General features: G+C 34.9%; 1 long non-coding RNA gene across 9 annotated transcripts in view; it reads right to left on the bottom strand.

Moving 5' to 3' along the window:
- LOC105871321 (uncharacterized) overlaps window positions 1-13,639 on the bottom strand; it is a 139,270-nt gene that overhangs the window by 39,195 nt on the left and 86,436 nt on the right. For 8 of the 9 annotated variants that reach the window (XR_012920102.1, XR_012920098.1, XR_012920101.1 and 5 more), the window contains one exon: window positions 1-13,639. This exon is cut by the window's left edge. This is a non-coding gene — a long non-coding RNA (uncharacterized LOC105871321). The other variant, XR_012920106.1, reaches the window with a different exon arrangement.

Below are 13,639 nucleotides of genomic sequence, written 5' to 3'. Positions count from 1 at the left end.
GGAGTCTGGAAAATTAAAAGATCTTCATTATCAGCTTGGTTTTATCAAAGGCTTGAAGATAGTTTTCTTTTTAAAGCTTGAACAAAGAAACCCTAAACTATAAATCTCTCAGATTGCAAAGATATGGTTTATGTTCCCTGTCACCGACATTTCTTAATCTTGGCTTCTAATGTCCAGAATTCATGTCTTCCAAAAATGCTTCAGTAGGGCCGGGCGTGGTGGCTCACGCCTGTAATCCTAGCTCTCTGCGAGGCCGAGGCGGGCGGATTGCTCAAGGTCAGGAGTTCGAAACCAGCCTGAGCAAGAGCGAGACCCCCGTCTCTACTATAAATAGAAAGAAATTAATTGGCCAATATATATATTTATATATCTGATTATTATGGAAGTCTTGTGTGTGGAAAAAAAAAAATGCTTCAGTGGATCCTGCAGATACACTGCCAGACAATGTCTTAAAATGGGGATTCCTGAGATATGTGAGGTACAGGCACCTATCTTGGAAGATGTGGTTAGTGACAATCAAAGTGCTAACTGCGTCAAGTAGAATGTGATGGGGAAGGAGAAAGAGGAGGAGAGGCCCTGGGGCTTGACTGATGGTATCTTCCTGCAGCAGGTACACCTGGGTTGCAATGGGGGCTAATAAGGGAAGCTGATTAGTCATTTTTTTCCTACATGTGAATTCATTCTCTGAGCCTAAAGCTGTTTTCTTTTTCTGTTTTTTTAAACAAAAATACTTTTTTAAAAAACACTTTATATTCAAAAGATTTTAGCTTTACAGAAAGTTGCAAAGATACAACATAGCGTTTTTCTAATACTCAGCTTCATGTACTGTTGCCAGCTTTTATAAACATAGTATATTTATGAGAAACTCAGAAATTGACAAAAGTACAAAGCTAGTAACTAAAGTACAGACTTTTATTCATATATTACCTAGTTTTCCACTAATGTTATTATTGTTATTGTTGTTTTAGGATCTAATTCAGGATACCACGCTACATTTACTGTCAGGTATATTACTTATTTGTTGCTGTATAAGAAATTACCATATAGCTTACTGGCTCAAACCACCCCCACACACATACACATTATTCACAGTTTCTCTGTGTTAGGAATCTAGATATAAATGACAACAACAGCTGAGTTTTCAACTGAAGGCTTGGCTGCAAAAGGATCTTCTTCCAAGTTCATGGGATTGGAATCAGGAGTTGATTGCAGCCCAGGTTGAGATAAGTTCACTAATAAATTATCCGAAAACTTCAAAAAATAGCAATTCTTCACTAACTCTACTTCCAAGAAGAAAATAAACAAGAGGTCACTGCCCAATGCATTCTATGAGGGCAGTTAACTTTGATTCCACAAATAAAAGAAGGCATTTATTTTTATTAAAAAATATGATTTTTAACTATTATGTAAACATAATAGTTACATATACTTTAAGGTACATTTGATGTTTCAATACAGACATACAATGTAAATTAATCAAATCAGGGTAACTGGGGCGTCTATCATGTCAGGCATTTATCACTTCTTTGTGATGGGAACATTCCAATTCCAGTATTTTAGTTATTTGAAAGTATCCTCTAACTTACTGTTGATTATAGTCACTTTGTTGTGCTATGAAATATTGTTCATTCTATCTATCTGTATTTTTTCACCCATTAACCATCCCCACTTTATACCTCCTTCACACTATCCTACCCAGCCTGATAACCACCATTCTACTCTATTTCCATGATATCAATTGTTTCAATATCTAGCTCCCACATATGTGTGAGATCATGTGAGATTTGTCTTTCTGCACTTGGCTTGTTTCAATTAACATAATGTTCTCCAGTTCCATCCATGTTGTTGCAAATGGCAGGATTTCATTCTTTTTATGGCTATATAATATTCCACTGTATATATGTTTTTAAACATTCATTAATTGATAGATACTTAGGTTGATTTAAAATCTTGGCTATTGTGAATAGTACTGAAATAAACATAGGAGTGCAGATATCTTTTTGATATACTGAATTCTCCTCGTTTGGATACTACAACCCAGTAGTAGGGTTGTGAGCTCATATGATATTTCTATTTTTAGTTTCTTAAGGAACCTCCATACTGTTCTTCAGAGTGGTTTCACTAATTTATATTCCCACCAACAGTGTATTAGAGTTCCCCTTTCTCCATGCCCTCACCAGCAACTGTTACTCCCCATCTTTTCGATAAAAGCCATTTTAACTAGGGTGAGATGATATCTCATTGATTTGATTTTTGATTTGTATTTATCTGATGACTAATGATGTTGAGCATTTTTTCATATACATGTTGGCCATTTGTATGTCTTCTTTTGAGAAATGTCTATTGAGATCCTTTGCCAAGTTTTTAATCAGATTATTTGATTTTGTTCCCTATGGAGTTGTTGGGGCTTCTTACATATTCTAGTTATTAATCCCTTGTCAGATGATTAGTTTGCAAATATTTTTCCCATTCTGTGGGCTGTCTCTTCACTTTGTAGATTGTTTCCTTTGCTGTGCAGAAGCTTTTTAGCTTGATGTGATCCCATTTGTCCAATTGCTTTGGTTGTCTGTGCTTTGGGGTTAAAAGGAAGACATTTCAAGAAATAAAAAAAAACATAGAGCAATATGCCTTATGAATACAGGGGTAAGACATCATGGAAATAATACAAAAAAAAAAAAAAATTAGCAACTTCCAGACAGAAACTTGCATTTATCTTAGGAAACCTACATCCTAAATGGCATTAATTGTAGGAATACAAGTTTGGTAAACCATATGAAAAAAAAAATTGCATAATACATTCTATTCATAGAATAAAGGACAAAAAACCCACAATTACCTGCAAAGACACAGAATAAGTACTCGACAAATTCAAAACCCACTCATTATAGAAACACTGAACAAATTATGTATAGAAGGGAATTTTCTTCACCTAGAAAGGGAATTCAGAAAAAAATCACATAACAATGTGTGGTATAAAGTAAGTCTTAGATACTGGCATAGGCAAAAGAAGCATAAGGAGACACAATATCTAAATGTGATGTGGTATTCTGGATGTGATTGTGGAACAGAGAATAGAGATTAAGTGAGAAAAAGAAAATCTCATTAATGTATGGAATTAAAGAATGATAATGTATGATAATGGTTAACTGTGACAAATATTCCAAAATATATGTAGAAGGTTAATGAAAGGGAACTGTGTGTTTGGTATATATAAACTTTCTGTACCTACTTCTAACTATTATGTAAATCCTATTTACTATTATGTAAAACTATTTTAAAATAGAAAAGTTTGTTTTTTAATTTTTTATAAATGACAGTTGAGCTCAATAAGCAGAACATTATCAGTATGTTGCTGTTCCATGTGAGAATATTTCCATTTCCATCCTCTTTTCATCCCAATGAAGGCTACAATTATTTTTAATTTTCTATCATTACCAAATACTTATTTATTACTTTTTTCCCCTAAATTTTTATTTGTAAATAATATCCTGTTCAATTTTTCTTGTATTCATCTGAATGTAAGTATGTGTTTAACTGTATATTCCCCATCAAAATTTGAGCAATTGTCAGGCAAATCCATCCTGTGACACATCGTACAAAATACCTGACCAATTCTTTTAACAAAGGTCAAGATCATGCAAAATAAGTGAAGATTGAGAACCTGCTCCAGATTGGGCAGGACCTGACATGGTGCCCAATGATCCTTGCCTCTTGATGTAAAAACCTTATCTTCTAATCCTCTCAATGTGGGTTTGGGTAGAAAACGTGATTAGCTGTGATATACAACAGAAAAGTAAAAGGTGACAGGGTGTCCCTTGGGTGATTATGTTACATAAAATGTGATTCCTGTCTTTCTAGTAAACTTTCTCCCTTGATTGCTATGAGGATGCATTTTGCCACATGTGAGGAGCCAAGATGGGAAGAAACTGAACGCAGCCTCTAGTCAATAGCCAGCAAGGACCTGATCCATTGGCCTGCCCAGCAGTTTGCAATTTCTATTTACAACTAATCTCCCTTTCAAATAAGAGCATATCACTTCAGAGTATTGTGAATATCTTGTAATAATAATCCTAATTCGTTCCTCTTGTCCCTTGTATCATTCCTGTCACTCATTTCATTTATACATAAGCACCTTCCCACATATACATATGTGTTTGTGTGTATACATATATATACATATGTTATATATATATAGCATAAGTGTATATAATTAATACATTGGTGATATTATTTTATCTCAGTTAAGAATATGAAAATAAAATTTTTGTTACCTAGGGTAAACCATTAGAGAAGTAAGAAAAGGCATGTGACTGATATGCTGAGAACACAGAGAAGATGGGATCGTATAAAACAATAAAAACTACAAAAGGTAGAAAATGAATGGCAGAGGAACAAGAATAGGAACCAAGACAACATAAGAACGAGAAGACAGTAACAAATATGGTAGATATTAATCCAAGTATATGTATCAATACTCATTTTGAATGACAATGTAGTAAATGTGCCTGTTAACAAACACAGATCGAATGGATGAAAAGATAAGACCCTATTATATGCTGTCTATAAGAAACTCAATTTAAATATAAAGACACTTATGGATTAGAAGTAAATAGATGGCATGGATATGGAGAGATAGGAACATGCCTATACTGCTGGTGGGACTGCAAACTACAACCTCTATGGAAAGCAATACAGAGATACCTCAAAGAGCTACAAGTAGAACTACCATTTGATCCAGCAATCCCATTACTGAGCATCTACCCAAAGGAAAAAAAAAAAAAAATTCTATAAAAAAGACATCTGCACTAGAATGTTTATAGCAGCATGATTCACAATTGCAAAGATATGGAAACGACCCAAATGTCCATCAGTACATGAGTAGATTAATAAAATGTGATATTTACACCATGGAGTACTACTCAGCCACAAAAAACAATGGTGATATAGCACCTCTTGTATTGTCCTAGATAGAGCTGGAGCCCATTCTACTAAGTGAAATATCACAAAAATGGAAAACAAGCACCACATGTAGTCAACATCAAATTGGTATTAATTGATCAACACTTATGTGCACATATAGTAGTAACATTCATCAGGTGCCGGGCTGGTGGGAGGGGAGCTGAGGAGGTAGGTATATACACACCTAATGGATACGGTGTGCATGGTCTGGGGAATGGACGTGCTTGAAGCTCTGGCTCAGGCGGGGCAGAGGCTGTATGTAACCTAAAGTTTTGTACCCCCATAATACACTGAAACAAAAATTTTAAAAGTAAATGGACAGAACAAATACAACATGCTACCACTGTTTTCATTTATAAGTGGGAACTATACAATGGGTATACATGGACATGCAGAGTGGAATAATAGACATTGGAGATTCCAAAAGGTGGGAGGGTAGAGGGGGGTGACGGTTGACAATTTACCAACTAGGTACAATGTACTTCAGTTGGGTAATGACTACACTAAATGCCCAGACTTCACCACTCCCCAATATACTCATGAGACAAAACGACACTCATAATCCCTATATTTATATAAATGAATAAGTAAGTGGCAAATATAGCCTGCTTTCTTAAAAAAAGACAATATAACATGCTACAATTAATCAAGGAACGCAATTTCTGATAGGGCAGATTTTAAAGCAAGTAAAATTGTCAAGAACAAAGAAGGGCATAAGGAAAGGATAAAGGGACAATTCTCCAAGAAGTACAACTACCATTATTATATATGGGCCTATCAATGGTTTGTCAAATTAAGTGGAGTAGAAGCTGAAAACTGAAAAACTCAACAGATGATTCCACTATTCTCTTTCGAGACATCAACATACTTTATCAGAAATGGGCAGAACCAACAAGTAGAAAAATCAGTAAGGACACAGTTGAACGCAACACTTTCTGTCAAGTGGATATAGTTTACATCTTTAGGCTGCTTAATCCAACAATGGGCATAATTCACATACTTCTCTAGCCCACAGGGATCTCTCCCCAAGAAAGACCATATTATATACCTTAAAATGGAGCCTATAAAATTTAAAAGAAGAAAATTATACAATGTCCTCTCAGACTACAATGAAATTAAACTAGAAATCAATAAGAGAAAGGTAACTGGAATATCTCAAAATACATGGAGATAAAATAACACACTTCTAAAATCAACATGGCCCAAAGAAGATATTTCTGGATACATTAAAAATATTTTCATCAAAACAATAATGAGAAAACAACTTATCAAAATTTATGGATGTAACAAACGAAGAGCTTAAAGGAAATTCTATTGAATGCATACATTGGGAAGGAAGACAGATCTAAATTCAATCATCTATGTTTCCACCATAAGAAAGGAAAATAAAAAGGGCAAATTAAATAGAAAATAAGCAGTGCAAAAGATATATTCATGTAAAAACTATAAAAACAAAGTGAAAGATAAAGCCAATGTATTGTTCAAAGGGATAGTGATAGTTCCCAGAAGTATCCAAAATTAACAATGAAAACCTAATAACACACACAAAATGTTGGTTAAGTGCATGCAGAGAAAACTCTCCTCTGAAATAAAAAGACTAATTTCCTAAAATGATAAGATAAAAGCAGACAAAGCAGAATAATTTTTTTTTGTTTTTACTATGTGAAAAGTACTGTAAGTGTCAATAATGCACCATTTTTCATGAGATAGAAAAATTAACGTGGTAACTGTTACAAACTGAGGGACTTGAGAAAATCATGAAGTCTGAATGATAGTATCAAAAACATATAAGAGGACATGTAGACATAGATGAATGAAAACTTGTATGTTCACGGAGAAATGCCCCACTGGATCTATCTATGTCCAGTCCCACCATGGTCTGCCCTTCCTGTTCCTGCCACCCTCACACATTACTGATCTCAGGAGTCTTCCTAATCCACTGGCCCATTCTCACAGCCTAGCCTGTGCCATGGACACAATTTTTTCTCTTCCCTTTCCTCTCCCTGTTTGCTAGACTCACTGCTCCTCTCTCTCCAGAATCTCCTCAATATTCCTCCTCCTAGAGGCCCTCCTTATTCATCCCATTCCAGGTCTGATGACTGTCTTCTGGGTTCTTAAGTGAAGCTCTTCCACCTAGAGTTTGATTTCTAAGTTTTCTCAATGCCCACCAAACTGTGTCAGAGAATATGAAAACTTTGCCTGTATATAATTTTTCCCTGTAAGCTCCACCTATCTAGTGGACAAAGAGCAACACAGAAGATGTGATTCCTGACTCTGCTCAAACTCTTCTCCAGCACCCCCCATTCTCAACCCACTGAACAGAACCTCGAATGGACATCTTGCTCCTACACCGTCTGCACTTCTTCTGTCCTCCTGGACAGTGTTGTCATCTTAGATGAAGGAAAGTCTCCTTGTTCTCTAAGAATCAGTCTATTAATATGACTCCCTCAATACATATTTCCAAGTCCTTATTAGTTGCCATATTTTATTATTTTTACTATATACATTTGTTCAATTATTGTCTCCCATTGACTGCTAGACTTGTGTTAATCATGGCATGGTTTCAATTTTCTGCACATTGATAAACATATCCTGAAATTTTCTGTCACTTTCTGGTAAATTGGCCTGCATCAACACTTGCAGAGTGTCAATAAGAAAGGTGGAAATGACAACTACTATGATGCGCCCTATTTATCAGAAAATGTTTCATTGTCATCCATCTTCATGCCACAGGGGTGATATATATCCTTAACTCCGGGTCAAAATCTAATTCAAAACAATTAGAATTAGAAAATCAAGATATGTATGAATTAATTTCATTTTTTTCATTTTTATGAGTGACATTTGTACGTTTAAAATACTAAAAGGCCTTTTTCAGTAAGTATAAAATAAATCTACTATGTGAATAATAGTTTAATTGGCAGGAGTAATATACTTTATTTTAAATCCTTCCTAAATTTTTTTATTTATTTACTTATAGTGTGTGCTCCCCAACAAGATTCTGGTAGACACTGTGCACTGATCAATTCTGACCTTCACTTTAGTGATGCAAATGCCAGTTCACTTTTCTGTCTCTCTCTCTGAGTATGACTTTGTTGCCAACTAGATCCATACAATCAGGGGTAGAGTAATCATGGGGTAAATGCAGGAAAAATGAAACATGTTGTGGACAAACTCATAAGATTGAGCAAGGCTTATCACATATAGAAAAAACATAGAAATTATATGGAACAATGGATTATAAAACAGAGTACATCAGTAGAAGAAAGGCAGTCGTACTGGGTCTGAAAACAATGACGTTAGCCACCCTATTGCCTCAGATCATTGCTTTGGGAGAGTTTCCATGCTGTGTTGTGACATGAAATTTTTGGAAGATACTCTGAGTTGAGAAGATGAAACTGAAAGTCTGGAGAATAAGGTTTGCTTAATTTCATCCATTCACTTTCCATGGCCAACGGTAAGAAAGGGGGAGTTCATTCATGCCAGTACTCATGCAGACTGGGTGCCATCATTATTACCCTGAGTCTTGGTTTGCAGAGGTACAGGAGCAGTACAGAAAAAAAACAAAGCAACAACAAAAACTGCAAAGATATAAAGGGAAACGATTTGAATGCACTTCACCTTCAGCCCTTTTATTTCTGACTATAAAAAGTCAGAGGCCTTTACATGACACAGTGATCTTGCAACAAGCCCAAGGATGATGGGATAGCGCTTACAGATGATGAAGTAAATGATGTGTCTAAGTAGATTGAACTACCTCATGTGGTCACCAACCTACCTTTCCTATTTTATTTTGTTATATGTGGCTGATAAACTCACTACATTATGAAATAATGTAATCATAGCTTTCTATTATGTTTTTAAGACCAGAAGAAGGAGAAACCAATAACACTTTTCACCTCCGTTTCCCTAAAAATTCTCTAGTTTACTTTAAATTTGGGATTTTTTTTATCTTTTCTTCCCAACATAAATTCCACAGTCTATGTGGTTTGCATGGAGTATACGATTGTTTTTTATATGCAAGGAAATTAAATTAAATGCCTGGTTGTAATATAATAGATGATGGACACTAGTTTTTTTTTTTTTAATTTATTAAATCAATATCAAGCACTGAAATTCTCTGTGTACCATACTGAAGACTAGAGAACCTGACTGAAGCCATACCTGGAAAACCAAATGCCCATCTATTAATTTAGAGTAATAGTAACAATAAGATAACAGTGTTCTTGCTTCACTGGTTTTCTTAAGTAATAAATCTTGAACAGGTGTCCCCAATACTTGAAAAAAGATTTTTAGCCTTTTAGAATGAGAATTGCCTTACATGTGTAATAGACAAATGCTACTGATTCTTGGAGATTCATTCTATAGGAATGGATCCTTTATAAAAGCATGTGTTCCTTAGATTCAGATATGTTGGCAGTAAGGCATTCTTAATTGCAAACCCTAAAGAAATCCTGTCTGCCTGTTGGAGTCCTGAATTTTTTCTTCTCTCCTTTTTGCTTTGTTTTGTTATGTTTTGGTTTCAGGTGAGGAAATACTTGTTAAGCCCAGGTTGAGGAACCCCTGCTGTATCAATTAGCTAGGACAGTCTGTTAGCTAGGACTCTGTTCAATGTCTGTTCACATACAAATGATGTCAAGGGATTGTGAAAGGTTCAGACTAAAACAATGAAGATCAAAGGATCAGTTAAATAATAAGAAGCTGGATACATTTTTAACTCCAACAACAACAACAAAAAATGAAAATATAAAATGTTATAAGCATGAAAAACTTTAATAAAGCATTAAACTAGATTAAATAATAAAATGTTGTAACTCTCTCTATGAGCCAATGTCACAAAAATATTTGCTAACTAGAGCACACAGATATACAAATTTTCTAAGTGGTCTTTTTTATATCACTGAGAATTAAAAATAACTTTAGTAATCACTGATTATAAAAAGAAAAGGATACATATCTACAATATGGGTATGATCTGTACAAGGAAATGTCATGTACATATTTATAGAAGTGAGGTAGAAGGGATTATATGGACTCCAGCCAATGTCTATAGTTTTGGGGTATAGGGAAAATGAAAGAACATGATAAAATTCACACTTGCACAAAGCAGAAGCTGCTCACTGCATTCAGAATGGGAATGTTGTTCAAATTAATATCTTTGAACCTTTCAGATGCATAGCAAAGTAAGCCATATAATAGAAACTTCCATAGCTTTTTTTTTAACATGAGAATCTTAGCAATTTTTTCCTTGTGGCTCCCAGAATAGTCTCTGTCATTCTCATTGCCAATCAGTGATAATTCAGAAGAAATTCCTGGAAAGTGATACAACAAAGAATGTGTAACACCTGTCTTTTCTAACAAAAGTGGTATTTTCATTTGCTGTATGACAGAGTGATGTGTGAAAAGATTAAAATAATTGATCTATAATTTGGCTAATTGGTAAAAAAATAAAATCGAAATGGTTATTTGGAAAACAATTATGAATTCATTTTTAAACCAAGGAATGAAGTCATATCAAAATGAAGAATATTACAATGCAAGAACTGAATTCCTGAGTTGTCATTTGTCAGCAGCAGAATGTTGAACAAACTTTTTAAATATAAGAACTAAATTCCCCTACCCACCTCTGATATGTCAGGGAGCTGCTGTCCTTACGCATGCAACCCCTACAAAGAGGCTCTGAGCTTAGAAGCTCCTTCTGTGGCTCTGCCCTTGGTGTGCATGGTCTGGAAGAGAAAGACCAAGTCCACAGGGTCCTGTACACCAGTGCAGGAAGCACCGTTGACTGCAATGTTCTGAAGATCTAAACTCTCTGCTTTGTTTAAGGTATAGTTGGGAGTATTGGTGTAGGTGCAAGACAGGTAGGGTTTTGCTTCATGGTAGAACAGCACAGTTGTTAAGGGAATGTGCTCTTGAGAGAAAATTCTTGTATTAAATGAAGTCTATTAGTAACTAAGAAAGTGTGGTATTTGCACAAAGGAATAAATCAGTGGAAAAAGTAGAGCTAAAAATCAGATATGTGCATATAAAAACAAATCATTCATAAGCTGATAAATGTGAAAAGTTTAATTTTTCTAAAAATATGCTAGGAAATTGAGTATCCATTCAGGGAATTAAAATCTATCCTTTGACCTGACATTACACACAAAATCAATTTCAGAAGGAGCATAGCTCTATTTATAAAAATATTTAATAGACTACATAGAACACACTTGGGAAAATACCTTCATGATCAGGAGTAGATAGGGTAAGATTTCTGCATCTAGATCGAGAAATTATTATGAGTAAAAAAACTCCACATTTTACATAGTTCATGTGAGCAATCATTCTAGAGAGACACTGAGTCAAACTCAAGGCTATTCTATTCCTTTCCTGTAGAGCATTAGATTCAGAACTGAACAATGGGTGTAGTAATCATGAGATGTTGAGATGATGAATGGATTTTATGAAATAATAACATAGAGCATGTAATATAATACTATGTCTACACTCTTCATTATGAAACTCTTTATATAATAAATGGTGAGATGTATCATTTAGATCTATTGTAACATGTGCCATTATTTTACATATCAGAATGAAAGAATTAAACCACTGACAATGAAACAAATACTTAGCACTTAGAATTTTTACACCATAATTATTGAGACAACTATTGTGAACTCATACACGTGTGGTATATTTGTCTTGTATCACTCCTGTGATTTCATGAGATAGAATATATAAGCAAAATATGTTGACAAAGGTTTCCCTAAAATTTCTCCCACTCAGATAAAACTTATCTGAATCACTTTCAACATACCTTTTCTATGATTTCCTACATATTATAATTATCTGTGCTAATCAGAATAATTGGTTATACTGCATTTCTTATGAGATTCCTATGCTATCCTGTGAGATTATCTTTCCCACTTTCTAACACCTTTTCTGTAACTTACAATGCTAAGGAGATCACCCAAAGATGTAAATGGGAGATTGTTAGACCAATTTCATGTATATGAACAGGAGGACAATCACATTTTGACTTACTTATGACCAATATTTCGGTTTTCATTTGCTTTGTTTTTTGTTTTTGTTTGACACAGGATCTCATTCTCACAGGTGCTAGAGTGTAGTGCTGTCATCATAGCTCTCAATGCAACCTCAAACTCCCGGGCTCAAGTGATCCTTCTGCCTCAGCCTCCCAAGTAGCTGGGACTGCAGGTGCACACCACCACACCCAGCTAATTTTTCTACTTTTTATAGAGACAGAGTCTTGTCCTTGTTCAGGCTGGTCTTGAACTGCTGGCATCTAGCAACTCTCCTGCCTTGATCTCCCAAAGTACTAGGATTACAGGCATGAGCCATCACATTCTGCCTGACAGTTATTTTAACACTATCATTTTTTAGATGCATCTCTACTTGAAATATGTGAAAATATATACTATAGGATGAATTGAATACACTATCTTTCCCTGTTACTGCTTCTTTCTCAGTGTTAAATCATGGTGGCTTATCTGCAGTATTTTACTCTACTATTGGGAAAACATGTTTATATATATTTTAACATAAAGCAATTAATTCCATTTACATTCTACCTATTAGAGATATTAGAGTTATTAATGGACTACTGAAATTCCTATTTTTGTGTGTGAAGTAGTAGTTTTAGAAACTATGATTTAAGAAACTATGATTTGTTGTTGTTGTCTATCACCTGTCTTTTTTTTTAATTTATTTTTTTTTAGCATACTGTAGGGGTACAAATGTTATTTTGATCTGCCACCTTGAAGGAGCATTCACATCCATATCTACTTGAGCATCACTTATGGCCTGCCACTCTGGCATTTTTGTTGTTGTTTTTGTTTATTTGTTTGCTTCATTTTGTTTGGTCTATAGTTTGGTGGGGCATGATATTAACAGTATACACATGATAGATTAAAAAGTATGCACTGAAATGGAGAGGAAAATGGAATTTATCAGGAGTTTTTTAATTATTACAGAATCTCCAGTTAAAATGAAATGAATCGAATGATCCTCCTTGTGTTAAGATACAAAATTTAAATGAGGATGCCAAGTCTCAAGGAGTGAAGAATATATGTCATAATTATGGACAATGAAAACAATAGTCCTGACTTTGTGAATGTCCATAGGAGTGCAGTGTACAGTTTCACAGATTTCTAGGCTTTGCAGGCACAGTTCCTGGACACAGCCTTGCTGCTCTCCAGAAGACTGACATGGACTGTGAACAGGAAGCTGTCTGGGGATGAGTGGACAGTCCTCATTGCTGTGGGATTGTTTTTCCAGCCAGTGAATATGTAGAATTATCATGTATACTGTGTCCTTCTCTTAGGTCACTTCATAGTGGGTTAGGGATATGTTGTATAATGCTTTTTCTTTTATTTTTCTATGGAGTTTTCTCTACCTGTGTACCCACATTCCGAATCACTAATAGACCATCTCCTGCCAAAATCCTGGTGTCTATAGGTTCATATCCACATTTTTGTAAGCAGGCACTGCACATATTGTTGGTTACATTTATAAATATGTAACCAACATATTTATAAATCATTTTTTTTGTACTCACGTCACCTGTGACCAGGATGGTATCATATCTTAGCTTACGGGCTTGCCAGTGAGCAAATGATTCCACAAACATTGAGTGTCAACAGAATACACAGTCCCAACAAATTCATGATGGAAT

This window comes from Microcebus murinus, chromosome 7, assembly GCF_040939455.1.
Source record: "Microcebus murinus isolate Inina chromosome 7, M.murinus_Inina_mat1.0, whole genome shotgun sequence".
Classification (NCBI taxonomy): Eukaryota; Metazoa; Chordata; class Mammalia; order Primates; family Cheirogaleidae; genus Microcebus; species Microcebus murinus.
This window is presented reverse-complemented; position numbering and strand designations above follow the sequence as displayed.